Here is a 14,467-nt window from a genome sequence, read left to right on the forward strand (position 1 = left end):
TATGAAAGTAAATTGGGTACAAATGTTAAAGATGCTCTCAGTAACAATATACCAAACACTGTTGTAAAGGGTAGTTTTACTTACCGCTCATTGGCCCCTAATTAATTTAAATAAAGAACAATCCAATAAACAAAATGATTCTAAATTAACAAGGGCGCCACCAGGATTTTTCAACACAGTTCCTGGAACCAGAAACCAGAGCTGAGCTTATAATCTACAGGGAGAGAGAGTGGAGGAAGGTGATTTGGAATGAATAAACTTTTATTTAACAATATCCGGACTTTTATTAATAACAAATCAACTTTAACAAATTTGCTGACAATTCAGCTCACTTATAAACTAACAACTTATTACCTAGCGACGCGAAGAATTGACTGCGAAATAAACGATATTTACAAACGACCCTTTTTCCAAACGACGATACAATGACTAGCTGGGATGTTCTAACGGACGGTCTCCCACAACCTGGTTACAACTAGTTGGGCTTTTTCAGAACGAACGGTCTCCCACACCTGCCTAAAACTAAACTTAATCCTGCAGTACCCTCCCTTGAGCGTATATACTGCAGTTTCTATCTTACTACCGTGGTACCCCACTTGGCGTCTATACAACGGCTTCTAACTAAGTCGCGCTGTCCACCGGACCCTCACGCTCTTAGACTGTCTGAACCACTCTACTCGGCAAAACATCAACAAGTAAAGAATGCACACACTCACACTCACATATCCCGCACGATCTTCACACACATAACCTGCTCACACACACACACTGGCTCTACTTAACTTTTATTTTTGACTTATAAAATTAAACTCCAAAAATTACAACATTAATTTTTATTAAAATTTTCAGTCATTAGCTCGCAAATAAATCGTAAACCATTTTCACAACTAATAATTTAATTCTCAAAAAATCTACACTAAAAACCGATGCTTGAATTTATTCCAAATTATCCACGAGTTTAATACTCAACATTAAATAAATTTTTAGGATCAATATCGACACATAAATTTTAATCCAATTTCAACTAGTAATTTTATTTCTTAAATCTTGAATAAATTCTTAAGAATATTTCTTAATAAAATTCTGACTAATTTTCTGGGACTTAATCCACGCCGTTAAATATTTTTATAAATAATTCCAATAAAATAATACTTTTAATTTCCAATAGTTCAATATATAAAATGACCACGTTGAATTTTTCGATTTATAAATAATTAATAAAACAATTTATCTCAATGTAAAATAAATTCACGAAAAATTATCCACGGGTATCCAATCTTAATTGCGTCGAAGTTCAGTAACCGATTCTCAATAAATAAATATTTTTAAATAATTAAATAATTTCCAATAACAAATTATATTAATAAATGATAATTCAATTGTTATAAATTGTAATGATAGTCTAATTGTTAATTTATATTTTCTGCGTAATAAAATTCACAAGGAATTTGTTCGCTCAAAATGGTCGCCGTTGTTCGCAACTGCGTAGCAAATATGACCTCGGGTATGCGACCGACGCTTGACCGGTCGTGAGCCACCGATTGGAATAATTCTCGATATTCAGAAATTAAATTAATGTTTTATTAATGAAGTAAATTTATTTAACCCAATCTTAAGATGTTAATAATTATGAACTGGCCAAATTAATAAATTAATTACTCACGACTTCCAAACCCAAGAGGTCTAGAACATTCTTCGGGTATAAGATCCCCAAGAAGAATGCTCACAATGCTAACGAATAAGATTTAATTACAATTAATTAATTATTTAATTATTATTAGGAAAAATGTTATAAACAATTGAATTATCAAAAATTTGATTTAATAATGAGAAGTAGTAAAATTGATGAGCCGGGTATACGACCCCCTTGGCTCATCAAAGAAATCAAAGTCTCAATACCTGTGTAGTTTTTGTGCTTGAAGAACTCCCGGGCTTCCTTGTTGGACTTTTGGATGTTACTTGTTTGTACACTTCACTACTTTTAACTCACCGCAGCTACGCGATCAGCCAAGAAACCTCAGATTTACCCCCACTTAACGCTAATGGGTCCCGAAGACCGAGACGCGCCAGTGCTGCGTCGAATAATTATCATGCGTGATCGATTTTACCGATACAGGGTAAATTACCCTGTTACACTGTTGATGATCTGATTAAAGCATTAAAAAGGTTTACCTTTATGACAAAACTTTGTTTCAATTAGCTCAAATGGTAGAGTAGCTGACATGTCTTCGGAAGGTTCTGGGTTTGAATCCCAGTCCGAGCTATAATAATTTTTTCTCGCATATTCTATAAACTCACATTAAGATGATCCTCTCCACATTCCTTTCTCAATCCTTTCCTACCAATTATCTTGTTACGTGAATGTGGAACGCTTCACGTAATAATTACTGTAACTCCTATTCTTTTCCGCTTCACAGCATTATTTATATTTGTAAGAGGAATTCGGGCCTATATTCCAAAGGGTGACAAAGAATCTGTCATCGAATTTGTGAATAGATTAAGGAAAAAGGGTACAGAAATCGTAGAATGTTATAAAAGTCAAAATCCGGAAGCAACCCGTGAAGTAGTGACAGCATATAAATATAACATAGATGCCTCCATCGCACAATGCTTTTCTCAAAATCTTAAAAATGAAGTATATTGTAAAAAATACACTTTACAGTTTATTATGATCACGAAAAAAATTAATGAAAAAAAAAAAAAAATTAATTGTTTACACTCAATCAAGTGGTCGGTAACAAAGAAACAGTAACTGAGATTGGTGGCACGCGCGAGCCCAGGCACAGTGGTTTTCATCAACTACCAATTATTGAATACTAAGATAATTTTTAATAAGCAGACAATAAAGCCGTAAGGAGAATTTTTTTTTCAGTTTTGACAAAATTTCAAATTGCAGTGGATGAAAACCACTGTGCCCAGGCTCGCGCGCACCACCAACTTCAGTGACTGTTACTTTTTTACCGACCGCATGATTGAATGTAAACAATTAATTTTTTTTTTTTTCATTAATTTTTTTCGCGAACATAATAAACTGTAAAGGGTTTTTTTTGTGGTTTCTAATTCAAAATTTGTCGCCCTTTAATACAATACCAATACTAATAAGGCTTTACAGTAATATATACATAAATTATTTAATGAAAATACACAGTGTCTTAGCGACCCTAGTGTAATTCTACTATTTATTTAAAAAACGCGGGGGAGTTGAGCTTTTTTATTAATATTTTCGTAATCTACGGATTTTTTTTTACACAAAATAGAACAATAAAATTCCACTAGCAAGTTAGTTTCTACAACGGGTAAGAGTAAAGTCAGTGGACTATTAGATACTAACGATATATTAGAATTACATGGTATAGCTGACGTACCCATACCTACTCGGGGTAGCATACGTTTAAGATTATTTGGGAAGGAGCCGGTTTGTCATGTTGTATCCGATAGTATGGCAATTTCTCATCCTGGTCTTTTTGGTTCACAATTTTTTTCGACCTATAAAGCTAAAATAGATTACGAAAATCGAGTTTTGGAATTAGATAAAATGAAACATCTCTTTTATAAAATGAATAAAATTGAGGACGGGGTTATGTACATACCGCCTCGTTGCGAGTCATCATTTTTCGTGAAAGTCAAGAACCCAGAAGTTAAGGACGGTTATTTTCCTCGGCTTAAAATATTTAAAGGTTTTTTTGCTGGAAATTGTATGGTTCGAGTCAGCCGTGACCGAGCTTACTTACAAATTTACAATATTACCGATACATCAGTAGCTATTAAGATTCCAACTTTGTATGTTCATGAAGTGGAAAATGTTTGGTGTCATCTCGCACAACTGTTCAAGGAAATAATTATGAAAATTTAATAGAGAACCTCGGTATTACAAAAAAGATATATACTTTTACTAAAAATCATTTTGACGAAAGTAGATTCAAAATAATTAAAACCTCTTTTGAAATTAGATTATTTAAATAAAACAGAAAAAATCCCGTAGAGAATTTAGTAAAAAAATATTCTGATTGTTTTCAACTTCCAGACGAACCTTTCAGTTCGACTAATTATTATAAGCATAGAATTCCCTCTACATACGATATTTCAATTTCAATAAAACGGTATCGATTACCTCACTCGTTGAAATCTGAAGTAGATAAACAGATTAAAGAGACACTCCAAACAGGCATTATTAAGCCTTCGAAGTTACCTTACAATAGCTCTATTTGGATAGTACCTAAAAAAGCTGATTCACAAAGGAATAAACGCTGGAGACTAGCAATAGATTCTAGAAGCTTAAACGAAAGAACGATTACTGATGCATATCCTTTACCGAGTGTAATAGAAATCCTTGACCAGTTGGGAGGTTCCAGATCGATTTCTGTCGTCGACTTAGCGTCAGGTTATCATCAGATCGAAATAGATCCGCGGGATAGTTGTAAGACGGCTTTCTCCACTCCTCTGGGTCATTGCGAATTCTCCCGTATGCCCTGTGGGTTGAAGAATGCGCCTGCAACCTTCCAGCGACTGATGGATACGGTGTTAACTGGACTCCAAGGAACTTTAATGTTCGTTTACTTAGATGACATAATAGATTTTGCGAAAGACTTAGAACAACACGAGACAAAAATTGATGAACTAATGCAAAGATTACGAAAAGCAAATTTAAAATTACAACCTGACAAATGCCATTTCCTCCGACCCGAAGAAAATTATTTAAGCCATATTATTAGCAGAGAGGGTCTCAAACCTGATCCCTCTAAATTGGGAACTGTCCAAGGGTTTCCAATCCCCGAAAATCAGAAAAATATTCGTGAGTTCTTGGGTTTAACCAGATACTACCGGTGTTTTATTTAAAACTTTGCTAATATCTCAAAACCGTTAACTAAACTGTTAGAAAAAGATTCTGATTTAATTTGGGGAGAGGAAGCTCAAGAAGCTTTTGACAAATTAAAAGAAGCATTGTGTACAGCTCCAGTCCTCCAATACCCAAACTTTACCAAGCCATTTATCATTACTACTGACACTTCGGGAATTGCTTTGGGGGCTGTATTGTCACAGGGGGAGGTCGGGAAAGATCGGCCTATCGGGTACTATTCTAGAATATTTTTAAGTTTTTTGGGCTGGTACACTTGCTATGGAGTATATACAATGAGCCCAAGTCATTACTCAAAGGGACTCGCCCTTTTCAAAAAGCGAGCAGCCATCTGAAGTTGTGACAAAGTAATAAATTCTTACTTTTAAAATTTCAACTCCTCACGGAATATTTTTTTTCAATTTTTTTGGGCTGTTACACTCGCTATGACGTATATATTATTAGCCTTAGTCATTATTCGAAGGGACTCGCCCTTTTTGGAGTGTCAGCAGCCTTTTGAAGTCCTGACATTGTGAGAAAGTCTCACTTTTAAAATTTCAACTCACGGAATTTGTTTTTTTATTTTTTTGGGCTGGTACACTTGCTATGGAGTGTATACTATGAGCCTAAAGTCTTTATTTAAAGGGACTCGCCCTTTTCAGAGAGCAAGCAGCCCTTTGAAGTCCTGACGAAGTGAGAAATTATCACTTTTTAAATTTCAACGATACATGGAATTTTTTTTTTTTTTATTTTTTTGGGCTGGTAAACTCGCTATGACGTGTATACTATGAACTTCAGTCATTATTCAAAGGGACTCGCCCTATTCAGAAAGTAAGCAGCTCTTTGAAGTCCTGACAAAGTGAGAAATACTCACTTCTTAAATTTCAACTCCTCATGGAATTTTTTTTTCTTATTTTTTTGAGCTGGTACACTCGCTTTAACGTATATACTATGAGCCTCAGTCATTATTCATAGGGACTTGCTTTTTTCAGAGAGCGAGCAGCCCTTTGAAGTCCTGACAAAGTGAGAAATTCTCACTTCTTAAATTTCAACTCAAGGAATTTTTTTTTAAGTTTTTTGGGCTGGTACACTCGCTCTGAAGTATATACCATGAGCCTAAGTCATGATTTATAGGGACTCGCCCTTCACAAAAGGTTAAAACCCCATTGATGTAATGACAAAGTTTATTCTTCAGTTCTGTTTTTGGTTGAGGGTACTTAATTACTGATCGGATAATTTTTCCGTCGTATTTTTGTGTATTTTAGTGTATTATTCTAAAAATTTTCAATTGGCTTGATTACTTCGAATGAGATTAGTGGTATCCTATTTATACGGATATATTGATCGGTTCCAAAACCTATCAGCTCGTTACGGCGGAAAAATGTTTTGATCGTCGTCAGGCGCTTGTAAATTGATTGATTTTTTTTGAGCGAAGTCGCTTTCGAAATAATCAAAAAATCATTCCCTTTAAATAACTCTGAAATCTCTAATCTCTATAGTTTTGTTATAATTTTCTATTCAAAACTCACAACAAATCTACATCATATGCTGTTAAGTAGAGGAGGGGATGTGAAACAGGTCTTTGGGGCCAAGATGGGCTCTTGTAAATCAATTTTTAGTTAATTGATAAACAATTCAGTAGAATAAAAAGAGCAAAAGTAATCATAATCATCTTTTACCGTTGATTTTTGAAGGGATCCGTTTTGCCCTTTTCCCCTTCTCCTGCATAAAAAATGATAAATTAGAACAAACGTTTTCAAATGGCTCTTTAAAACTTATTTAGAAAGTATTCTGCTGAATGTAAATTAAATTTTTGAGTGCGACGAACTTAAAATATTTCACAAATTCTATTAACGGTGTAAAAATAGAATTTTGATACTTTGTGATTTAAAGTAGCGGAAAGTTTCAAGAATTACCTGTTGAGTTCACCAATTCACTACTTATTTTATTGATTTTTCCAGGCTTTTTTTTGAGTAAGGAAGTACAGTGATGATCTTTGTTACTAGCAAGATGAATTCGAACCTTAATAAAAATTTAAAGCTCTTTAATGTCAGATAGTGATATGAAATCGAAATATTTGATTTATTTTTAATTTTCATATTTCTAATTCACTATCTTAACTGTGTATAGAAGACTGTGCATATAGAAGACTCAGATGAAGAACCAAGGCTAACAACAGAGAGTATTCGACCTGCAACAAAGATCTCATGCCATTTGTAGTTAGATATTGTTTATTTTGGATTCACAAGATACATTTTAATTGTCTAAGTTTAATTTTTTATTAATTAATTTCTTATCTCCATTCTTGTATATATTAAGTATATATAATGTTTTATAATCCAAGTCAATTAATACAACGACTATGCTCCACTTGACGAATTATATTGTACTCTCAATTTTACTCACATTTTTCAATGTCATTGTATTAATTTGAAATTAAAAATTCAATCATATTAACTTGAAAAGAGTATGGAAGTAAATAAATTTATATATAGTTTGCACACATCAAAAATTTTTAAATTAGCAGTCACCTGTTTTTTTATTATTTTAATTCAACATTCACGTTAATATCTCTGATTAGAAAAAGAGATTTGAAAAGATTCGAAATGACTCAAAGAGATTAAAAAAGATTTAACTTGACGAATATATAGATATACATTTTGCATGTGTTGAATCTTTTCAATTTTTTTTTTAATAAGGGATAAGACAGTAAGAAAGTACTTCAAAAAAAACTATCTTTACATTTTTAACTTCCCGCTAAGGACTTCTGTTGCAAACGTGTTGGTAGCGTTCCAGGCAGCTTCTGATGACAACATTGCTTCTACTAGTGAATCTGGTTGCATTCTCTGGTTCAGGATCCTCTCCAGTTCTTCACGCTGTGGATCGAAACGAGGACATACAAAGAAGACGTGCTCCGCGTCTTCAGCAGCTCTTTCTTTACGGAGGACGCTGATGTGGTCATTCCACTAATGCACCGAAGGTCTCGAATTTATGCCACGTTTACGAGGCATACTGGGATCACAAGCATGTGTTACTCTTCTCATCAGGTCCTTAGTATGTTGTTCTGCACATCCAGTGTTGATCGGATCACCATCGAGGGCTATTAGCAATGCTTCTGGGTCAAAAGATTTGACCTTCCAACCAACAATGTTAGACTGCTTGATTGGTCTCTTGAGGTTCTGGTCGTTTGATATTTCCCAGAATATCGCATGATGGTCGCTGGAAGTGTAGATGTCCAACACTTTCCAGTTGTAGTCACCTCTAGCAAGGCTATTACTGACAAAAGTGAGGTCTACAATTGAGCTTGCGTCACCTTTGGTGTAGGTCGGCGTATCACCACTGTTGAGCGAAACTACATCTAGTGTAGTAAAGGCCTCTAGTAGTGCTTTCCCTCGTGCGTTGGTATGTTTGCTGCCCCAGTCAACTGCCCAGGAGTTGAAGTCCCCGGCTATCGCTACTGGATGGTATTGCTTCGCATCTTCAGTTAGTCGATCCAAGAAATCAGTGAAGTCAACAATGGAGAGGCTAGGTGGTGCGTAGCAGCTATAGAAGCGGATGCCCTCTACTGATACTGCTACAAAGCCGGCATTGCTGTTGTCGACTGCATTTTGGAAGGGGAGCTTGCCACATGACCAGATGACAGCTTTGGATGTGCTATCAGCTTCCCAGGGTTGGGTACTCAGGTGTTTATATGGCTCTGCTATTAGTACCAAGTCAAGCTCTAATTCTCGCACGGTCTGCATGAGCAGGTCATGCGCGGCCTCACAGTGATTGAGGTTAAGCTGTAATATCCTCATGTTTGCTTGCTTGTCAATCTCTGGAGTGCCTCTTTGTATACCGGGCACCTGTATGTGCGGGCGTGATGGGCAGCGTTCTCTGCGCTCTTATTTTCCGCGCATAATACACATTTCGCTGGGTTTTTACAGTCCGCAATCTTGTGTCCTTCTTGGCCGCATCTGATGCATAGCTTGGATCGATCTGTCTTGCTTCTGCACTGGGATCCGTGGTGCCCGAAATGCCAGCATTTGTAGCATTGGGTAGATTTCCTCGTGGCTCTAGATCAGCAGTTGACGCAGCCAATTCGGATTTTACCGCTTCCTTCTAATATCTTCTGAGCTGCTGCAGCCGGTAGTGTCACGACAGCGGTTTGGGTACCTCTGTAGACTTTGCGGATCTTGATTGTCTCTGGTAGTATTTCGCAGAGCTCCTTGGTTACCGTATGCAGGGCAGCCTAAATATCCTCCTTTGTTGTGGTGTCATCTAGGTCTCGAATCTCGATGTCTTCTTGTGGCCCTTTGCAGATCACTTTGGCCTCCTCCTTAAGAATGTTTGCGATGGTATGTTGCAGGCCTTGGCCTTTGTCCACACACTTCCGCGAAATCGTAATCAGCAAGTCCCCGCTTCTGGTCTTGTTGATCTTGTCCACTGTTGTGCGAACTTGCACATCAGGGACGTCCTTCTTTATGCGACGCAAAATCTCGGCGTACTTTGCTTTTTCGGCCGGGCGGATGATCAGTGCGTCGGGTCTGATCCATTTGAGCGGTTTTTTGCGCTTAGGCTCCGGCCTGGGCTTCTTTGGAGGCTCCTTTGGGAGTTGTTCTTTGGCTAGCCTCCGTTTCTCTTTCCATGTGTGGACATCTTTCCAATCAGTCGCGTCTTTTTTTTCGGCGTTCTGCTTCATCACGTTTTTCGGAGGACTTGGTTTCAAGTCCTTTCTCTTCGTCAATCGCCCATCTATTCCATATGGGGAGTTTCGGTCCTTCCACTTGTTAGACTTGTTGGAAGTATGACCTCCGTCTTTAGCATCAGATTCAACGTCAGCATCGCCTCCGGTGTCCATTGATTCTTCGATCTCCACAGCAAGTTGACTGCTCTTCTCCGGCGTAAAACGAGGAGTGAGTCATCGAGGTGACTGCCATTCTTCGTCCAGTTTTTTAAACCTTCGAAGGGCGTTAAATACCCCGGTTGCCTTGGTCTTTATCTCTTTATGGATATCGACCTTTGATTGGACAAACTCATGCAGTTCGCTGGTCAGCTTTTCGAGGCGTTCCAGCGCTTGCGTCCGCTTCATCTCAGCGCTTACGATAATCGCTGCTTCTTGGGCGTGAGGCCCACTAATACTCCTGTCCTTTTCTTGATTTTTCGTTTCTTCCATGGTTTTGAGTGATACTCCAAAGCAAAAGGTCGTCTCCGAACGCGATGCCTCCGGAAGTGGAGGGGTGATCACTCTTACAGCTACCTCTATTGCTATAAGAGCTTTCGGTCATTGAAGCGGGAAATCTCAACCGCTTCGACCCTGCACCTGCTTCCTTCATCGGCTTCCTCTTGCTCCCGTGGGTGCGGCACGTAGATGCCGGTAGTTACCACGTACACCGCGCTATAAGGATCATTTCGCACATCTCTTTCGAGCAGCGTCACCTTATCCGCTTGCGTACGTGACCCTAGGTCAGATGGTGTGACCAACCCTTCCTGCCAAAAGGGGAGTTTTCGTTTTTTACCGCGAGAGCTATTTTATTTCGCTCTTACCCTCTGCTCCGAAGAACAGCGAGCTTTCTCCAACCCACAAGGATACACGGACGGTGGCTGTTACTCTTCAGCTCCGATGCCTGATTTGGTCCGCGAGGGCTATTTTATTTCGCCCCAATCCGCCGATCTTACGACCGGTTAGGACCCCCCTATCCGCCACCTGGGGACGCGCCCGGTGGGAGTTTGGCTTCTTCCGACGGGTGTGTATGTGCGTGTGTGTGTGTGTGTGTATGTGTGTGTGTGTGTGTGTGTGTGTGTGTGAGTGTGTGTGTGTAAGTAAGTAAGTAAGTATGTAAACCACTTATAACTTTTGAACGGTTGAATCGATTTTATCGCGGTTGGTGCTATTCGAAAAGAGCTTCAGCAAACTTAGATTTCCTGTCAATTTAAACCGATTCGAACCGATAGATTTTGAGAAATTTTGAGAAATCTAAAAAAAAATTAGGAAAAAAATTTTTTTAGAAGTTGTTTTTTTCGGATAACTTTTAAACGGCATTACCGATCGATTTCAAAAACTAATCAGCTCTTAACCTCGAAAACTACGTCGATCACCGCCAATCCGGTCAAAATCGGTTGATTCGTTTGAGAGATATCGTGAACGAAAGAAAACTGGAAAAAGTGTTTTTTCGCAGTTACTCCGAAATTTATAGTTCGACCAATTAAAACTTAAAAAATCCTAATGAGGCTTAAGAAATTGCGTAGAATGCCGCCAACCGCGTAAAAATTGGTTCATTCATTCAAAAGTTATTGCAGTTTGAAAATTCAAAAAATAGTGTTCTATGAAACTTCTATCAGACTTTTAAGCTCAAAGAGCTCAAAAGCATAGAAAAGGTATCTTTTTGAGCTCGAAGAGCTCAAAAAAAGCGGCCACGTATTCACGGAATTGGCGGGAAGTTGCAGGGATGGCCATTAGGGTGAACCGTTTCCCTAATTTTTAACTTCCCGCTAAGGAAATCGAAGATTTTCAAAAATCGGGAAGTTATTGTTTTCACCCCGTTTTGCAAAAATCGAGTTTTCATCAGATCTCGACGTTTGAAGGTCACAGAAAGCTTCCCTGACTATCCCCGCGGGTTGTCACAGTGTCTGTATGTATGTATGTGTGTGTGTGTGTGTGTGTGTGTGTGTGTGTTTTTTTTTTTTTTTATTCTATCTTAGGGGGGGGAATCCTTCTTACGGATTCCAGGCATAGCTGTTCGGCCTGGATATGTGGCGACTCGACGCAGCGTCATACTAAAACTCGACGCTAACGCCCCTACCCACTAAACCCTAAACCCCTTTTCTTCTTTCCTCTAATCCCTCATGGAAACCGCCGTCAGGCATTACTTCGTGAGGGGAGGATCTAGCTACTGCTATTCCTTCTGGTGGCTAAGGTGTTATTTTTCCTTCCTTCTAGTTTCTGTCATTTGCCCTTTTTCTTTCAATGGAACGCAGCTCTGTAAGTACTTCGGTGGTAAACGTGCTTCGGATGACAGCATTTCTTCTACTATTGACTCTGGTGTGATTTTCTTGTTCAGGATCTTCTCTAACTCATCACGCTGTGGGTTAAAACGAGGGCACTCAAAGAAAACGTGCTCCGCATTTTCAGCAACTCTTGAGCAAGACGGACACTCTGGGGAATTATCGTGCTTTAAGCGATAAAGGTACTCCCGGAAACAGCCGTGTCCTGACAACATCTGGGTCAGATAGTAGTTGGCCTCGCCATGATTCTGGTTAAGCCAAACGTCAATCCTTGGTATGAGACGGTGTGTCCATCTCCCTGATGTCGCGGCGTCCCACTGCGATTGCCATCGTGCGATGCTGTTCTGCCGTTCTTTAGCTCTGAGTTCCTCGGCACTTTGTGCGGTTGTCCTCTTTCGTTGGTAAAGGTTACGTCTTTCCTCAGCTAGGACTCTGAGCGGCAAAATTCCGGAAATGACACACCCTGCTACCTCTGATATTGTTCGAAAGGCGCTGGCTACTCTTAGCGCGCTCAGTCGGTAAACTAGACATGCTTTCCTCTATGATTCTTGGATCTCAAGTGCGTCGGCCCATATGAATATACCATATGTGAGGACCGATGTAACTACTGATGATAGTAATGACCTCCTTGTCTGCTTCGGGCCACCGATGTTGGGCATCAATCGTACTAAGTTGGCTACTACTGCTGATGCTTTGGTGGTCACGTGTTCAACTTGATGTTTAAAGTTAAGTCGGGCATCGAGCATCACTCCCAGATAACGAATGAATGGTTGGGATGTGATTTCTTGGTCTCCGACGTTTAGATTGATCGTTTCCACCACTTTTCTGCTAGTGATAAGTACAGCCTCGGTCTTCTGTTTAGCCAGTTGTAAATTTACTGTGTCCATCCACTGGTTAATTCGCTCAAAGGTGATAGCGAACATATGTTTTATCTCATCAAGATGCTTGGCGACTATTACTACGGCTACGTCGTCCGCGTACGCTACCAGTTTGACGTTTCTTGGTAGTTTCAGTCTCAGCAATCCGTTGTACATGACATTCCAGAGAAGTGGACCGAGAACAGAACCCTGCGGTACACCTCCAGTAACATCATACTCCTTTGGACCATTCTTCATGTCATATCTCAGGACTCTATCTGTGAAGTAGCTAGCGACTATCCTTCGTAGATATCCTGGTACGTTTATCTCTTGAAGGGCTTGCATGATGCAATCCCAGTTGGCGGAGTTGAAGGCATTTTTTATGTCTAAAGTTGCCACCAGGCAATATTTCTTCGTTCCCCCCTTCCATCTGGTACCGGCGATTGCGTCTTTGGCTATACCGACAACCAGGTTGATCGCGTCCAAGGTTGATCGTCCTTTCCGAAATCCGTACTGATTGTCTGCCAAAAGTGGATCGACAACTGCTTCTATCCTTTGGTGAATTATACGTTCTAGTATCTTACCGGCTGTATCCAGCATGCAGAGTGGACGATAAGATGACGGTTCTTCCGGTGGCTTTTTCCCTTTAGGGAGTAGTACCTGCCGTTGTTGTTTCCACTTCCGAGGAAAAATCCCTTCCTTCAAGCAGATGTTGTAGACGTCGAGGAATAACGCTGGCGCTGCTTTAATAGATGTTTTCAAGGCAATATTAGGGATTCTGTCCAATCCCGGTGCTTTATTATTCCCGATGCGGTTACAAGCTTCCATCAGTTCTTCTTTCGTGACAGGTGGAATATCATTCAGTTCGTCCTGTGTCAACAGATAGTTGAAAACGCGCTGTCGTGGAAATAGCGCAGTCACGATCTTCTGTAAGAGTTGAGGACACGTAGGAGACGGCATTGGCTGATATTTCAGGTGTGCCATGACTACCTTGTAAGGTCTACCCCACAAGTCTTTGTCCACCTCGTTGATTAGCTCTTTCTAGCAGTTCTTCTTGCTATCCTTGATGGCTTTGTTTAAATGTCGACGAGCTTTCTTGTATTCCGCGACTAGTTCCGCTGAGTCAGGCCGCCGATAACCACGCTGAGATATTCTTCTTTTCTTGAGACACTCTTTCCGTAGGAAGCTGATGTGTTCGTTCCACCAGTGCATCGAACGTCTTTGGTTCATGCCCCGTTTACGGGGCATGCAGGTGTCGCAAGCCTGGGTCACTCTCTTCATCAAGTCCTTGGTCATTTCTTCTGCAGATCCAGTAGTAAGCGGTTCACTATTTAGGGCAGCTACTAGAGCACCTGGGTCAAAGGATTTCACCTTCCACCCAACGATGTCAAGTTTCTTAGCCGGTTTTCTAGGATTCTGGTCCTTTGATACTTCCCAGAGAATCGCATTGTGATCGCTGGCCGTGTAGATCTCCATCACCTTCCAGTCGTAGTTTCCTCTGATGAGGCTGCTGCTGACAAAAGTAAGATCTACAATAGAACTTGCGTCTCCTTTAGTGTACGTCGGCGCATCGCCGCTGTTTAACAATTTTACATCTAACGTAGAAAAAGCTTCCAGTAGTTCTTTACCTCGAGCGTTGGTGTGTTTGCTGCCCCATTCCACTGCCCAGGCGTTGAAGTCTCCAGCTATTGCCACTGGGTAGTACTGCTTCGCGTCCTCCGTCAGTCGATCCAGAAAGTCCATGAATTCAACAATGTGTGTGTGTGTGTGTGTGTGTGTGTGTGTGTGTGTG

General features: G+C 39.9%; 1 protein-coding gene across 9 annotated transcripts in view; it reads left to right on the forward strand.

The window, feature by feature from the left end:
• Positions 1–14,467, forward strand: part of LOC123261717 (potassium voltage-gated channel protein Shaker) — a 1,350,734-nt gene that overhangs the window by 909,816 nt on the left and 426,451 nt on the right. The window lies entirely within an intron of this gene.

This window comes from Cotesia glomerata, linkage group LG3 (assembly GCF_020080835.1).
Source record: "Cotesia glomerata isolate CgM1 linkage group LG3, MPM_Cglom_v2.3, whole genome shotgun sequence".
In the NCBI taxonomy this organism is placed as follows: Eukaryota; Metazoa; Arthropoda; class Insecta; order Hymenoptera; family Braconidae; genus Cotesia; species Cotesia glomerata.